This window comes from Leptonychotes weddellii, chromosome 15 (genome assembly GCF_054177405.1).
Source record: "Leptonychotes weddellii isolate Sample4059 chromosome 15, ASM5417740v2, whole genome shotgun sequence".
Classification (NCBI taxonomy): Eukaryota; Metazoa; Chordata; class Mammalia; order Carnivora; family Phocidae; genus Leptonychotes; species Leptonychotes weddellii.
Window position 1 is genome coordinate 35768366 of NC_138383.1, and position 13519 is coordinate 35781884.

Consider the following 13519-nt stretch of genomic DNA (forward strand, 5'->3'; position numbering starts at 1 on the left):
TGAAACCCCAATTGCCCTTAAAATTAGAAACCTTAAACCCATGAGTTGAATAGAAAAACCCAAATAATTTGCTGCCCTCTTTTCTCTGTTTTGTCCAGCCTTCTAGCTGATTCTAAGTCTTTGAACTCTGTCACAGCCAGACTTCCTGGTCCCCTTTCCTCACACCCCTGGACTCAGGGAGGCCCTGGTACGGCACTGGGGCTGTCCGGCTGGGCCCCTGGTGGACCAAGCCTGAAAGCAGGAATGTAGACTGGGACTTCGTGGGTGCCATGGTAACCAGCAAGTGAGGCCTGGGGACCTCAGGTTAATGATTAAGTCCTTCGTGCCTTTTTTTAAATTTTTTATTTTTAAAGATTTTATTTATTTATTTGAGAGTGAGAGAATGAGAGACAGCACATGAGAGGGGGGAGGGTCAGAGGGAGAAGCAGACTCCCTGCTGAGCAGGGAGCCCGATGCGGGACTCGATCCAGGGACTCCAGGATCATGACCTGAGCCGAAGGCAGTCGCTTAACCAGCTGAGCCACCCAGGCGCCCCCTTCGTGCCTTTTGAGATGAGTTAGTGGCCCTCAGGATTCCCAACCCCCAGCCAGATGTAGGGGCCTTTTCCTCCTATTAGTCTTTCCAACTGAGTGAGGATGAAAAATGTCTGGAGGGGCTAGCAGTGTGGAGGTGGGGAACGTGGCTCTCTGGGGCGCTAGTGTATCTGCTGGAAGCCACACCCCTACCCTGTCATCTTGAGGTGAGGGTGGGAGCAAGCCAGGTGAGGATGCTTGAGAACCCTGGACCTATCCTGCAAGTTCTGCTTCTGTTGGAATAGTTTTTTAAAAGCCCATATTTGTTTTCATTGTTATGTAAACAGGAAGCATTAGATCCTCACTGTTCTGGTATTTTCTCTGGAGGCAGCAGTAAGTGGTCTTTTCCTCCCTCCTGTGGGGGAGAAGAGGATGTGGAGCTGCTCCCTGAGGTGGGCAGGTGGGCCGATGTTTGGTCTTCTGCTCTCAGTTCCACCTTCATTTTTGCATGGGGGACAGCGGCCATGCATCTGGGCTAGTCATGGGCCTTCTTCATCATCCTACTCCACTCCTAACCATCTGCATGAAGGTCTGCATGAAGGTGAAGGGCTGGCAAGTCCCTGTGCAGACACTGAAGCCGGGGTCGGTTGAGTAACCAGCACAGGGGTGGGCCGTGGGCTGCTGTGGCCTTGGGTGTGATTTGTCCTCTTTCCATCACCGGGTGAGCAATCCCAGTATCTTTCACCTCTTAGTATTGCTGTCCTTTCTGGAAGACTCGGCTAAGGACAAAAGGCAAGGTGGGCACCCCAGACCATTTTCGGTGATGCCCAGATGCAGCGTGAGTTACCTTAAGTCCCATGAGAAGCCCTTCAGTGGCCTTGAGAAGGTCTGAAGCCATCTCCCTTTTTAAGAAGCAAGGAGCACAGGACCAGGAAGAAATGGGCCTCGGGATCCCAGACGTCCGCCGAGAACAGGGTCCGCCAGACCCAGCCTGGACCAGGGAGCTTGTGACTAACAGTGTAGATTTGAAGCCACCAGTGCCCCAGGTCCTGAGGCTCCAGTCGCACCCAGAGAAATGTTCTTCTGACACCGCAGCAGAGAGGGCAAAGTCTTCTCCTGGGTCCTCCTAGTAGCCTCCCTGGAAGGATTCCATGTCTCTCCTTGGGAAGCCGAGAACAGGGTCCGCCAGATTTAATAACATTGTTTTGTTTCAGTTATCCTTGTTTTTCTGGAAATCTTCTCTGTCTGGCACAGATAAGCGTCCCCTTTGTAGCAATTATGTTAATTTTTAAAAAGTGAGTAGATTTAAGAAAAAACAATACTAGCACTGGGGGCACAGACCAACGTGAAAACCACCGTTTGTGAAACTGCTTGGCTGCAGGAGGCTCAGCAAGAGGGAAAGACCTCTTTCTGGGAAGTCTGGGAGCGTCAGCGTGCACACACCAGACCGTCAGGGTGGCGCTTTCTTTCCGGGATGGGCAGACAGGTTTGAACAGGTTTTGCTGCAAAGATGGGGAGAGTGTGTACATGTGGTTACACGTACGTGTGGGTATGTGTGCGTGTGTACATGTGTCCTGTGAACGTGTGCATGCATGTGTGTGTTTGCGTGCAAGCGTGTGCGTGTTTTTTCTCAGCAGCTGTGGTACTTTGCCCTTAGAGTTGCCTCCTGACCGACTCTACTTATGCCCAGCCTTGTGGGACAATCCTGTTTGGGTGATTTTAACCACAGGGAAGCAGCCCAGGAGTTCCAAGGAAAAAGCCCGATTGGCCATATCCCTTTTTAAAACTGTCATGAGGTCCTGTTTTCCAGACAGCCTGGTGGCTCCCAAACTTGTGTCATTCCCAGAATCGCCTGGGGATCTTCCTGGGGACAAAGGTACGGGACCTGCCCCCGCCCCGCCCAGCAGGACCTCTGTGTGCCCCAAGGTGATCCCGATACACACCGGTGAGCAGCTCTGCCTGCCCATTAGAATCACCTGGAGAGAGAGCTGTGGAGGATTTTGAGGCCTGAACCCCACCCCAGAGAAGCTCAACCAGAATCTGTGGGGTGGGGTCTGGCACGGGGACTTAAAAACTGTTGCTGGGTCCTGGGGAAACTACTCACACCTGGGAGTGCTCACTGTGATGGAGCACATGGACCCGTGAGGCATTTTAAAAAAATTAATGTGGCTGCAGAGGATACGTCTGGTCCGAGTTCATTCAGTTTCTGGAGGATTTCTGCGGGAAAATGGAGAGGGCAAGCAACTCAGGGTGAGAGGGAGAGGGGCCCCGGGGTCATCAGGAATGCTAAGGTCATCAAAAGGGCTGTTGCGGGTTTGTTCAGAGCGAGAAGAGTAAGGACATGCGGTGGGGGCCCCGGCAGGAAGGCAGAAGCAAGGGACAGCTCACGGAGTGGGGGCTGCCCTGATTTCTGTTAGGCCCCTGGGCAGCAAGAGGGGAGACCCGAGGCAGAGATGGCCAGAGTGAATCCCACTGCTTTCAGTGAGGCTTCCTCGCCTCGCCCTCGGAAGGGGACTCTCTGGACCCTTGGGAACCTGGCCATTCCACTGTTATGGTCAGTTCGTGGAGCTACGAAGAGAGAGCCAGGCTCCTGGACACTGGAGGGCGGCAAAAGTTGTCCCAGTTTTTAAGAAGTCAGGAAAAAGTGAAGCCATAGTCTGGTGAGCTTGGGCTCCATTTCCAAAGAACTCCCAGAAAAGCGTTCCTGAGCAGCCGTTTTGTGAGACGGTGTGGAGCTCGGTCTGGGTCAGGGCGATGACCACTTTGTTTTCTTAGAACAAAAAGCACACCAGGCTGCCCTTTCCTATTCTGGTAGGTAGCCAACTGCCAGGTTGGGGAGCGCCTCAGGGCTCTCAGCGAAATATTTGGTAAAGCACTTGTGACGCCTTCTTCATGGGCTCCCCGGAGCGAAGCCCGGTCTGGCCCAGGTAGGCACTCGATAATACATCTGTGAAAATCCTTGTGCCAAGATTCAGAAATAGGGACTGGTTGGGATACAGCTGCGTGGCTTTGGAGTAAATTCATCAGCTAACCCAAAGCAGGGTCCCCTGAAACGTGATGTAGATGGCATCTGGTGAGGCTTTCTGCTTGGAAGGGGGGCAAAGGGGATTTGACGGTTTGGCAGGTGCACAGCCTGGGGAGCCCGGGAGGGGAGAGGGGAGATCAGAGGGGCTGAAGTTATTTGCTGTGTCTGTGCTGCCTCTACCCTCTGACCCCGCCAGGACTGACACCAGCCCCTTCGTGCGTGTTAACTCTGAATCCTTGGCACGGCCTAGATCATGCTTGGGTGAAACTCCAGGATGCAGAATTTAGACCAAAGGCTGTGCAAGTCTGTAAAAATAATTGCTGGCGCTTATCGAACCCTTCCTATTCTATGCATCTCTCATACATTATCTCGTTTAATCCTCATGGCAGCCCCACAGGCAGCATTTGGTTTGTTCTGATTGCTTTGGCGGCAGGACATTGACTAAGGCTATAAATTAAATCGTCATCATCGTCATTGGGATTTATCATAATTATCATCGCAACAATCACCGAGCACTTCCTACATGCCAACCACTACTAAATACTTTGCATGCATTGCCATTAATCCTCATAATAACCCTATGGAGATTTGGGGACGATTCTCCTTATTTAGAGGTGGAGGAACTGAAGATCGGCTCGGCCGCTGTGGCCTATGCATGCAAATTTCTTCTTCTTTTTTTTTAAGTTTTTATTTTAATTCCAGTTAGTTAACATACAGTGTCATATTAGTTTCAGGCATACCATAGAGTGATTCAACACTTCCAGACATACCCTGTGCTCATCACAACAGGTGCACTCCTTAATCCCCATCGCCTATTTCCCCATCCCTCCCACCAACCTCCCCTCTGGTAACCATCCCTCTGTTTCTTGGTTTGTCCCTCTCTCTCTCTCTGTCTTTTTCCCCCCTTTGCTCATTTGTTTCTTAAATTCCACAAATGAGTGAAATCATGTGGTATTTGTCTTTGACTTATTTTGCTTGGCATTCTACTCTAGCTCCATCCATGTTGTTGTAAATGGCAAGATTTCATTCTTTTTAATGGCTAAATAATATTCCAGTGTATGTATATATTTGTATGTCTCTCTGTGTGTGTGTGTGTGTGTGTGTGTGTGTACACACTACATGTTCTTTATCCATTCATCAGTCGATGGACACTTGGGCTGCTTCCCTATCTTGGCTATTGTAGATAATTCTGCTATAATATACATAGGGGTGCATGTATCCCTTTGAATTAGTGTTCTTGTATTTTTTTGGGTAAATACCCAGTAGTATGATTGCTGGATCATAGCGTAGTTCTGTTTTTAACTTTTTGAGGAACTCCATACTGTTTTCCACAGTGTTTGCACCAGTTTGCATTCCCATCAGCAGTTTAGGAGGGTTCCCCTTTCTCTCCACATCCTCACCAACACCTGTTGTTTCTTGTGTTGATTTTAGCTATTCTGACAGATGTATGTGATTATGCATGCAAATTTCATGCAGATTCCTAAAAGGTGTCGATGGGGTTGGGGTGGTCCAGGGCACTGGGTTTGGTGAGGGTTGTGGGCTGGATTCCTGCCGCCATGGCTGCCTCCTGGCCTGGTGCCTTAGTGCAGGGCCCAGACCGCACGGTGGTAGGTGAGGGCCCTGCAGATGAGCAAGGCTGAGGAGCTTGTCAAAGCTTCACAGCAAGGAAATGGCAGAGCTGGAATTCCAAGCCTGGTCTGCTCATTCTGGAGCTGGTGCCCCTAAGCAGCACCAAAGTGAGAGAACCGTGTGCCCATCAGAGCCTTCCCATGTGGCCTGGACTGTCCTAGGGCTGGCCCTTGGAAGAGGTCCTGTGAGACAAGGTGGCTGTCGTTGAAGGGCCTCTCTGCCGACTCTTAGAGCCTGTGACCCAAGCAAGGCATCTGGGAAAACTTGAGGTCTTAGAATCTGACATTTCTCCTCCACATTTCTTCCTTTTGCTGATTTAAAGTCAACTGCACCCTCTGCTCCCTTCCCCTGCCTTCCAGCCCTGGAGAAAGGGCTGCTTGACTCATGGGGGGCTGGGGTGTGGATGCTAGGAGGGGCAGGCTGGCCTCCAACCTTGGGAGGAGGACCATCTCACAGATGGTCATGGTAGCCGGTGGGGTGACCATGTCACTGGTCAGGGCCTTTTTCTGGGCAGACGCTCGTTTATCATCCATTGCTTGCCCACACGCTCCAGCCAGCACATTGAGCCAGCACATTCTACCCGACTGTCAGTCATCATTATCATGTCTGACTATAGGCCTTGGGGGCTGGAGAGTAAATGGCAAGAACGCTGCTGCAGCAGCCGCTCAGCCTTGAACTTGGAGGAGGGGTGGGGCGGGCAGGGGTGACCTTGGGCTGAGTTGAGGGACTGTGCTGCTGTCTCAGGGAAATCTGTGCCTGGCCGTTCGCATGTCTTCTCTGGGCCTGCAGGGCTAGCAGCAGCTCTGGTGGGGATAGTAACAATGAGTCCGTATTACTTGGAGACAGCATCATGCTGGCTCACCCTCCCTGGGTGCCAGGCCCCGTGCTGAGTGCTTTATGAGCATTTGCTGGTTTAATCCTTGAAACAACCCTTTGAGGTGGGTATCGATGATTATTCCTATATTGCAAATGAGAAAAACTGTCAAGGTAGTTCTGAGTAGGGTGTCCTGAGGGAGGAGGATTCTGTTATTTTGTTTAGGAGAGATTATGCTTTCTTCTAAGTCTAAAGCAGAGGTTCTCAACTGGGGCCATCTTATCTTCCAGGGGACATTCGGCGATGTCAGGAGATAGTTTGGTTGCCATGGTTTGGGTTTGCTACTGTCCTCTTGTGGGTAGAGGCCAGGGATGCCGCTAAACATCCTGCAATGCACAGGACAGCCCCATAAACATGGAAGTGTCCAACCCAAATGTCAATAGTGGGAGATTGAGAAACAGATCTAAAGAGAGTTAGAAACGGTCAGTATTCAGCCTTTCACCCAGTTTGATATCATGAACTTCTTTTTTAAAAAATTAATTTGTCAGAGAGCGAGAGAGAGGGAGAGAGAGCAGGAGCAGGGGGATCAGTAGGCAGAGGGAGAAGCAGGCTCCTCGTTGAGCAAGAAGCCCAACACAGGGCTCGATCCCAGGACCCTGGGATCATGATCTGAGCCGAAGGCAAGACGCTTAACTGACCGAGCCACCCAGGTGTCTCTGATATCATTAACTTCTGCTCGAACCCTGCTTGCGGTCACTGGTACAGTTCACCATGTACTTCTGGTCCTCCCACTGAACGCGAGGTAGGATTGTACCTGCTGCCTTTGTAGAGCTGGGTGGGGATGTGACTTATGTTGACCAATAACACGTGAGCAGGAAGGAACGTGACATTTCAAAGTGGAAAACTTTAGGAGCTCAGGTGCAATTTGCCACATTGCTTCCTCCTTACTGTGGCAACCATCAGAGCTCCCAGATGGTGGAGGTGCCAGCAGCCCGCGTCCTGGAGTAAGGAGGACCAGGGTAGAGCTCTTGGTCAACTCTGTGCATGTACAATGTGAATGAGAGCTAACCTTTGTCATTTACACCACTAAGATTTCACAGCATAGCCTATCTGATGCTGACCGGTGTATTCTCAATAGAACAAGAAGAAGCTAGGATTTGGATTAGGCTGGTGGCATGTGTTTTCCATCTGTCTGGATACTGTGGACAGAGGCTCAAGTATCCAGTATTGGAGGATTGCATACTCTGAAGATGTTGTGCTCAACCCATGGGAGGTTTAGGGATGCTGGTAGATTGCTTCATAGAAGAAATGGGAGTTTAGAAGATCTGTCAGGCCCATCCGGACCTTTCTGAGGTCTAAAGAGCTCAAGTGACGTTGCCAACCATCTGTGAGTCCCTGACTGGGATGTTCACCCAACTCAGGGAAGGATCTTGTCAGTTCCTGGCCTGGGAATGCTCCAAGGGCAAAGTCCATCTTTACCTGCCTGGGGCTTCTTACAGCATCTGGCACAGTATTGTTTGTCAAGTGAGTTGGGTGGGGGGACAGGGTAGAAAGTGCCAGATGGTGTGCAGCTGGAGGTCTTGGAGAAGAGGTGACCTGAGGGCCCGCAGCGCCAGCTTTCAGGGGTGGGGCATCCTCCTGCAGCCCTGGAGAGGACCTCTGGCCTCCCTGGCGTTGCCCAAGCAGGTACTGCCTTGCTGAACAGCGCACATGGCCTTGGAGAGGGCGTCACCGTGTGCAGGAATTGCTCCAGAGGCTCCTTAGTGGTGCTCCTCTCCCTCAGAGGCTCGGGCAATGATCGTGTAGTGCCAGGAACAGGCCTCTCCTGGTACAGAGCCAGCGCCCTTCCCAGCCACGCAGAACCAAGTCAGCTTGACTCATGCTCCCAGGTGCCTCGCTGTTCCCACCGACAGAAGGGGCCTAATCAGGAGAGCCTGCCCCATCCACCTTCACCAAAGTGGCCCTGTAAAGCCAGGGACAGAGGCCCTTACAAGTCAGAAAGGGAGGAACGACATATTAAGTCTCTTGCCATTCTGCTCATGTCTTCAAAGGAACTCTTACCCCAAGGGGACAGGATGGGAGCCTTGGGACGGCTGACGGTGCCGCCCAATGGGCACCTGCTGGCTGTGGACGGGGTCTGAGCTGGGAACACTCACTCGTCAGTGGGACTGTCTGTTTAAATCTTCAGGTTGCGGCTGAAGGGGTCTAGTGTTGCCCCCTGCAGCCCCGGCCTCCCCATTTGAGGCGCTCCTCACCTCAGGAGTTGGTTCTCACTGTGTGGCCTCCACAGTGCACCCCCCCTGCGCAGCAAGACTGCCCTTCCCACAATGCCTGCAGGCCTGCTGGTGCATGGGTGTGCTTCCTGTAAGTCTGCTCCTTTCCCCTTGCACTACGTTCATTAATCCAGGAGGGATTGGTTCTTTTTTTTTTTTTTAAGATTTTATTTATTTATTTGACAGAGAGAGACAGCGAGAGAGGGAACACAAGCAGGGGGAGTGGGAGAGGGAGAAGCAGGCTTCCCGCCGAGCAGGGAGCCCAATGCGGGGCTCGATCCCAGGACCCTGGGACCATGACCTGAGCCGAAGGCAGACGCTTAACGACTGAGCCACCCAGGCGCCCCAGGAGGGATTGGTTCTTAATCCAAGAAGGTGCCAGCAGTGTCCCCCTCAGCTGGGTGATTCATTCAGATCCGGACAGCAGAGGTTTAGTGTTGTTATGACAGGTAACATGGCATAGAGGCCAGGAGCCCGCTCTGGAGCCCGACTGCCTGGGTATGAATCTCAGCCTTGCCATATGCCCTAGCTGTGTGACCTTGGGTGAGTTATTGATCTGCTCAAGACTCAGTCGCCTAATTGGCAAAACAGGAGTGATCACAGTACTTAACCTCCGTAGCGTGGTGGTGCAGTTCGGATGGGCCAGTGTATTTAATGTGGGCAAAATGCTTACAGCCGTGCCCATACACCCTAAACAAGGCAGCTGTTCACATTTTTTTTTATTGCTCTTTCCCTCATTTTGTGCCAGGTCGTGGCGTGACCAACAGGTTGCCGTCAGCCATGCTTCTCCCCAGTTCTTTGATGTAACCATTGTGTTCTTACTTTCGCTGGAAGCACCAAGCAAACATAGTTCAAGTCTTAGCCCACCCCTCCCCCCACCATGTGGGGTATAGGACTCCAGACCTTGGGGACAGCTTTGTGTACGCTTGGTTTTCTTGGTATTTCTCTCAGTTTTTCTCTTCCCAGAAGATAGTCACCTTTAAAAAATGATGCATTGCATAAACAGCGTTATGATTTTTTTTTTTTCAGCGTTATGATTTTTAAAAAATTGGCTTACTGCCCCTGACCTGACTGAAGCTGTGTTACCTCCATGCCTCCTCCCTGTCCTTGTCACAGGTAGATAGGCATCTAGTAAGGAAAGAGCAGACACACGTCGGACAGTGCTGTCTCCCCCACCGCCCCAAATATAACACACCGGAAGGTGGTAGAAGAGTAGTGAATTTGAGGTCTGGGGTCTGGTGGGCTTTGGCTCAGGGTGGCCTTAACCCTTGCTGGCCGGGCCTTCTTGGGCAAGTTCATTGGACTGTGTGGAACCTTGCTCTCTCCCTCACGTAGCTTGGGAAGAAGACGATCATAACTCCTGGCTTTGTAATAATAAAAAGAGGTAGTATAGGTAAATATTCTAGCTTAGTGTGGTTATTGAACAAAGCATACTCTTTTTTTTTTAAAGTAGGCTCCATGCCCAGCATGGAGCCCAACCCGGAACTTGAACTCATAACCCTGAGATCAAGACCTGAGCTGAGATCAGGAGTCGGACACTTAACTGTCTAAGCGACCCAAGGTGCCCCCAAAGCGTACTCTTTATTAGAAAAGCTGTGCATGTTTACCGTAGAGGTTTTACTGGTTGCCTGATACTTGGTTGTATGTATCTAGCCAGATTTTTCCAATCCGTGTGTGGGGTTGGACATTATTTCCCTTTTGATTGTGTTTTTCTGGAAGCAGCCGTCTTAGGGGCTGACAAGCTGTGAGCCCCTCGAGTCAAACTTTACCCTTTGAAGTTGGTAACTTGGTGTTCTTCGGGATTTGCTTAGCTGAGAGGCTGTCCAGGGGCCCGCTGAGGGTCAGCTTTTATCTCTTGTCGTGGGGGCCGGAGTGGGGGGGGGGTGCCCCTAGGCTGAATTTTTCTCTAATGTGGTCTGGGTGTAGGTTCAACTCCCTGGGGGACGGTGCTGCTTCGTGCTTTGGGTTCTGCAGGTGTCATGGAAACCCCCCCAGCCCTGCCCGAGCTCGAGGAAGAAGGAGGGGAAAACTTTTTCACAGCGGACAAACAGGTATTTCCTGTCGGCCCCCAGCTGCCAGAGAAATCAGCCCCCTTGGTAATTCAGAAAGAGGAGCCCCACCCATGCCACTCCCCACCCGCCGAGGGTCAGAAACTCCCAGGATTTAATGAACGGGGACAGCTGCCCTGTCCAATGGAACTTTATGTAATAAGTGGAAATGTTCATTCTGCTGTTTCCTGTGTGGCAGCCATTAGCCACACGTGGCTATTGAGCCCCTAAAAATGTGGCTGGTCCATCCGGGGGCGTGCTCTAGCTGTAAAAATGCGTGCAGATTTAGAAGACATTGTGAACCAAAGAATGTCAAAGATCTCCTTACTTTTTAATATTGTGTATGTTTTTTATTACGCATTGAAGTGATTGGGGGGGATATGATTGGTTAAATGTCATTGCAATTGATATCTTCTGTTTCTTTTTATAACGTGGCTACTAGAAAATCTGAAGATCCATGGGAGCTAACATTATACTTTTGTTGGGCAGCACTGTTCTTGAGCGTAGGCTGGTAGCTGCTGTCCTGCCCATGAGCTGCTGTCCTGCCCTGACTTGCCTTGGACAGGGGAGAAGTGAAACCCACCTGGGCACCCCTCTAATCCCTCCCTGTGCCCCAGTACCTCCTGCTCCCAGCCCTGCCCCGGGGCAGAGTATGCACAGAGACGGCTACCCTGGTAATACCCCTGGGGTCTTGGGCACAGAAGTCAGGTCACGGAGGGAACTTCTCGCAGAGTGGAGTGGCTTAGGGTGGACTTTGCGGGGGGGCGGGGCTGGAAATGGGCTCAAGGGTGTCCTACTGGACCTGATTTCATGAGCCCTGGCTGGCATCCTGGCTCTGAGCAGTTAGAATAATGGCTAACATCGATTGGGTGCCTGTGACAACCCCAAGCCCTGTGCCTCATCCCTCTGAATCCTCCCACTGGTTGGGAGGGTCCATGATGCCCATTTTGCAGATGAGAATCACAGGGACCAAGCCGGAGTGTATTCGCCCAAAGTCCTGCTGTCTGGTAAGTGCCAGAGCTGATGGTGAAACCTGTCTGACTCGGACTCTTTACCCTACTCCGCTCCTCTCTGGGCTCAGTCCCTCTTTTCCCTCCGACTGTCCATGTCCTGCTGAAAACAGAGGAGCTGGACACTTGCTCATAGGAGATGCAGGAAGGGGAGGGGGTACCACACAGGCTTCAGACCAGGGCGCCCGTCCTGGATAGAAAACAGGTGCACTTGTCTCCACTGGGCTCTTCTTTCCTGTGTTAACTGAGAGTTGTCCTGAATTTTGAACAAGCCCATCAGAGAACCCAGGCGTCCAGAGGCTGGGTGGCCAATCCTGATGCCCCAACAGATACTCTGCAGAGCTAGGTGGGGTAAAGCCCAGGTTTCTGTGTTCCTGGCATTAGGGTATGACCCTGCTTTCCGGGCCACATGCCTTTTAAACATTGGATAAATATTGGTTGAAGAAGCCAGAGCCCTCTATTAGGTGTGTGTTAGGGAGGCGTTGGGCTCCACCCCCTTGTCCAGGGGCCAGGGTGGGGGGCAGATTTAGTTCACAGGTAGTGGGGGCGGGGGTCACTGTATAATCCTAGCTTGGGAGCCTGAGGTACAGCCCCCCTCACCCCCGACCTCCCCACCCCCACCCAAAGTGTCCAGGGCATTGGCCAGTCCCTATCTCCACCCAAATCCACCTGGGCCACTTCCTCACTGTTTGCACCGCCCTGACCTGAGATAACACGGTGGTTTTCTCTTTTTCCACGTTCGTTCCTTCTGAGGTCCTTCTGAGGGCCGTGAGTCGTAGCAGAGCCGAGTCGGGAACCGCCGTTCCTGACTAGCCTGTGGAGGCGGCAGGGGTTGTTCTCTACCCGTGCTCTCCTGGGTCTCCGTGACCTCATGCAAGTCACTTTGCCTCCCTGGGCCTCCATTTCCTCATCTGTAGAAGGGGAATGTTGGTCATGAGAAAACCCACCCTGAAGAGAGGTGAAGGTTGAGAACATGTCGGAGGTGAAGAACATGTTGGTGAAGCGTGTGGTACCACCTTGAGTGGTCATTTGTATCGTTCAGTGGCTGTTTTGCAGACAGGAAGGAATTGGAAAGAACACCAGAGCTAGAGGGGCACCTGGGTGGCTCAGTCGGTTAAGCGTCTGCCCTGGGCTCAGGTCATGATCCCAGGGTCCTGGGATCGAGTCCCGCATTGGGCTCCCTGCTCAGTGCAGAGCCTGCTTCTCCCTCTCCCTCTGCTTGCCGCTCCCCCTGCTTGTACTTGCTTGCTCTCACTCTGTCAAACACATAAATAAAATCTAAAAAAAAAAAACAAACCAAAAAAACCCAGCAGAGCTGGAGAAATCGGAGCCCTAACACCAAATAACTGAGTGGCCTTAGATTTGGGTAGCCCAGGTGACGTGCCCTCCCAAGCCTCAGTGGCCTGGTCTGCAAAGTGGGGTTGCTGCAGAGGGTTTAAAGGAGACTGTGTGTGCCTGGCTTGGGTGTAGTAGATGCTTAGCCGCCTCTCTTCTCCTGAATGCTCGGGCCGTGCTATGGTCTGCTGAGCCGAAGGCTGTCAGGGGAGTGCTTGTCTAGCTCCTTTTTAAAGTGTGCAAATACCACTTCCTGGCTCGGTTCTCAGCAGTGGAGGAGTTTTCATCCGTTGAGCATCCTGCAGCCTCCCAGGCACACTTCTGGGCCAGCATTGTCTCCGTACTGGCAGCCCTCTGCTCCAGTAACAGTGTGGCATCTTAGCAAATCATGGAGTGCCTTCATGTCCCCCATCCTCACAGCTCTCCCCGCAGCAGGCTGGCTGGCCGTCGTCCCATCTTAGAAGACAGGTTCTCAGCAGGTGGGGTGAGCATACCTGTGCACATAGTCCTTGGAAGAACAATCTTGAAACTCCAAAAGAAGCCCTTACTATCAGATTCTTTGCTGTTCACTTCTTTCTTGGAAAAATAGTTAGGAGGGTGGGATAGAGATTTTATGGTCCATGTTGCTCTTGCAGAAGGGTTGCCTGGGAAGAGACGGACAACCAGCGGGTGGTGGGGGCAGCTGGCCGGCCGGAAACTCGACGTTGCTAAATCCGCTGCCACCTGTAGGGAGCTGACTATTGGGTGTAGATACCATCGTGATGACTTAGAGCCAGGAAGGGTCTCTGCTTTTATTTTCCTCCTGGTCTGAGTGCTTTGGGGATTCCAGGCTGGTAAAGTGAGCACCCGGGAGTAGTTTTGCTCGCCTGGGGG

General features: G+C 51.9%; 1 protein-coding gene across 3 annotated transcripts in view; it reads left to right on the forward strand.

The window, feature by feature from the left end:
• The window catches only part of KSR1 (kinase suppressor of ras 1), a 143772-nt gene that overhangs the window by 33916 nt on the left and 96337 nt on the right, over positions 1-13519 (forward strand). The window lies entirely within an intron of this gene.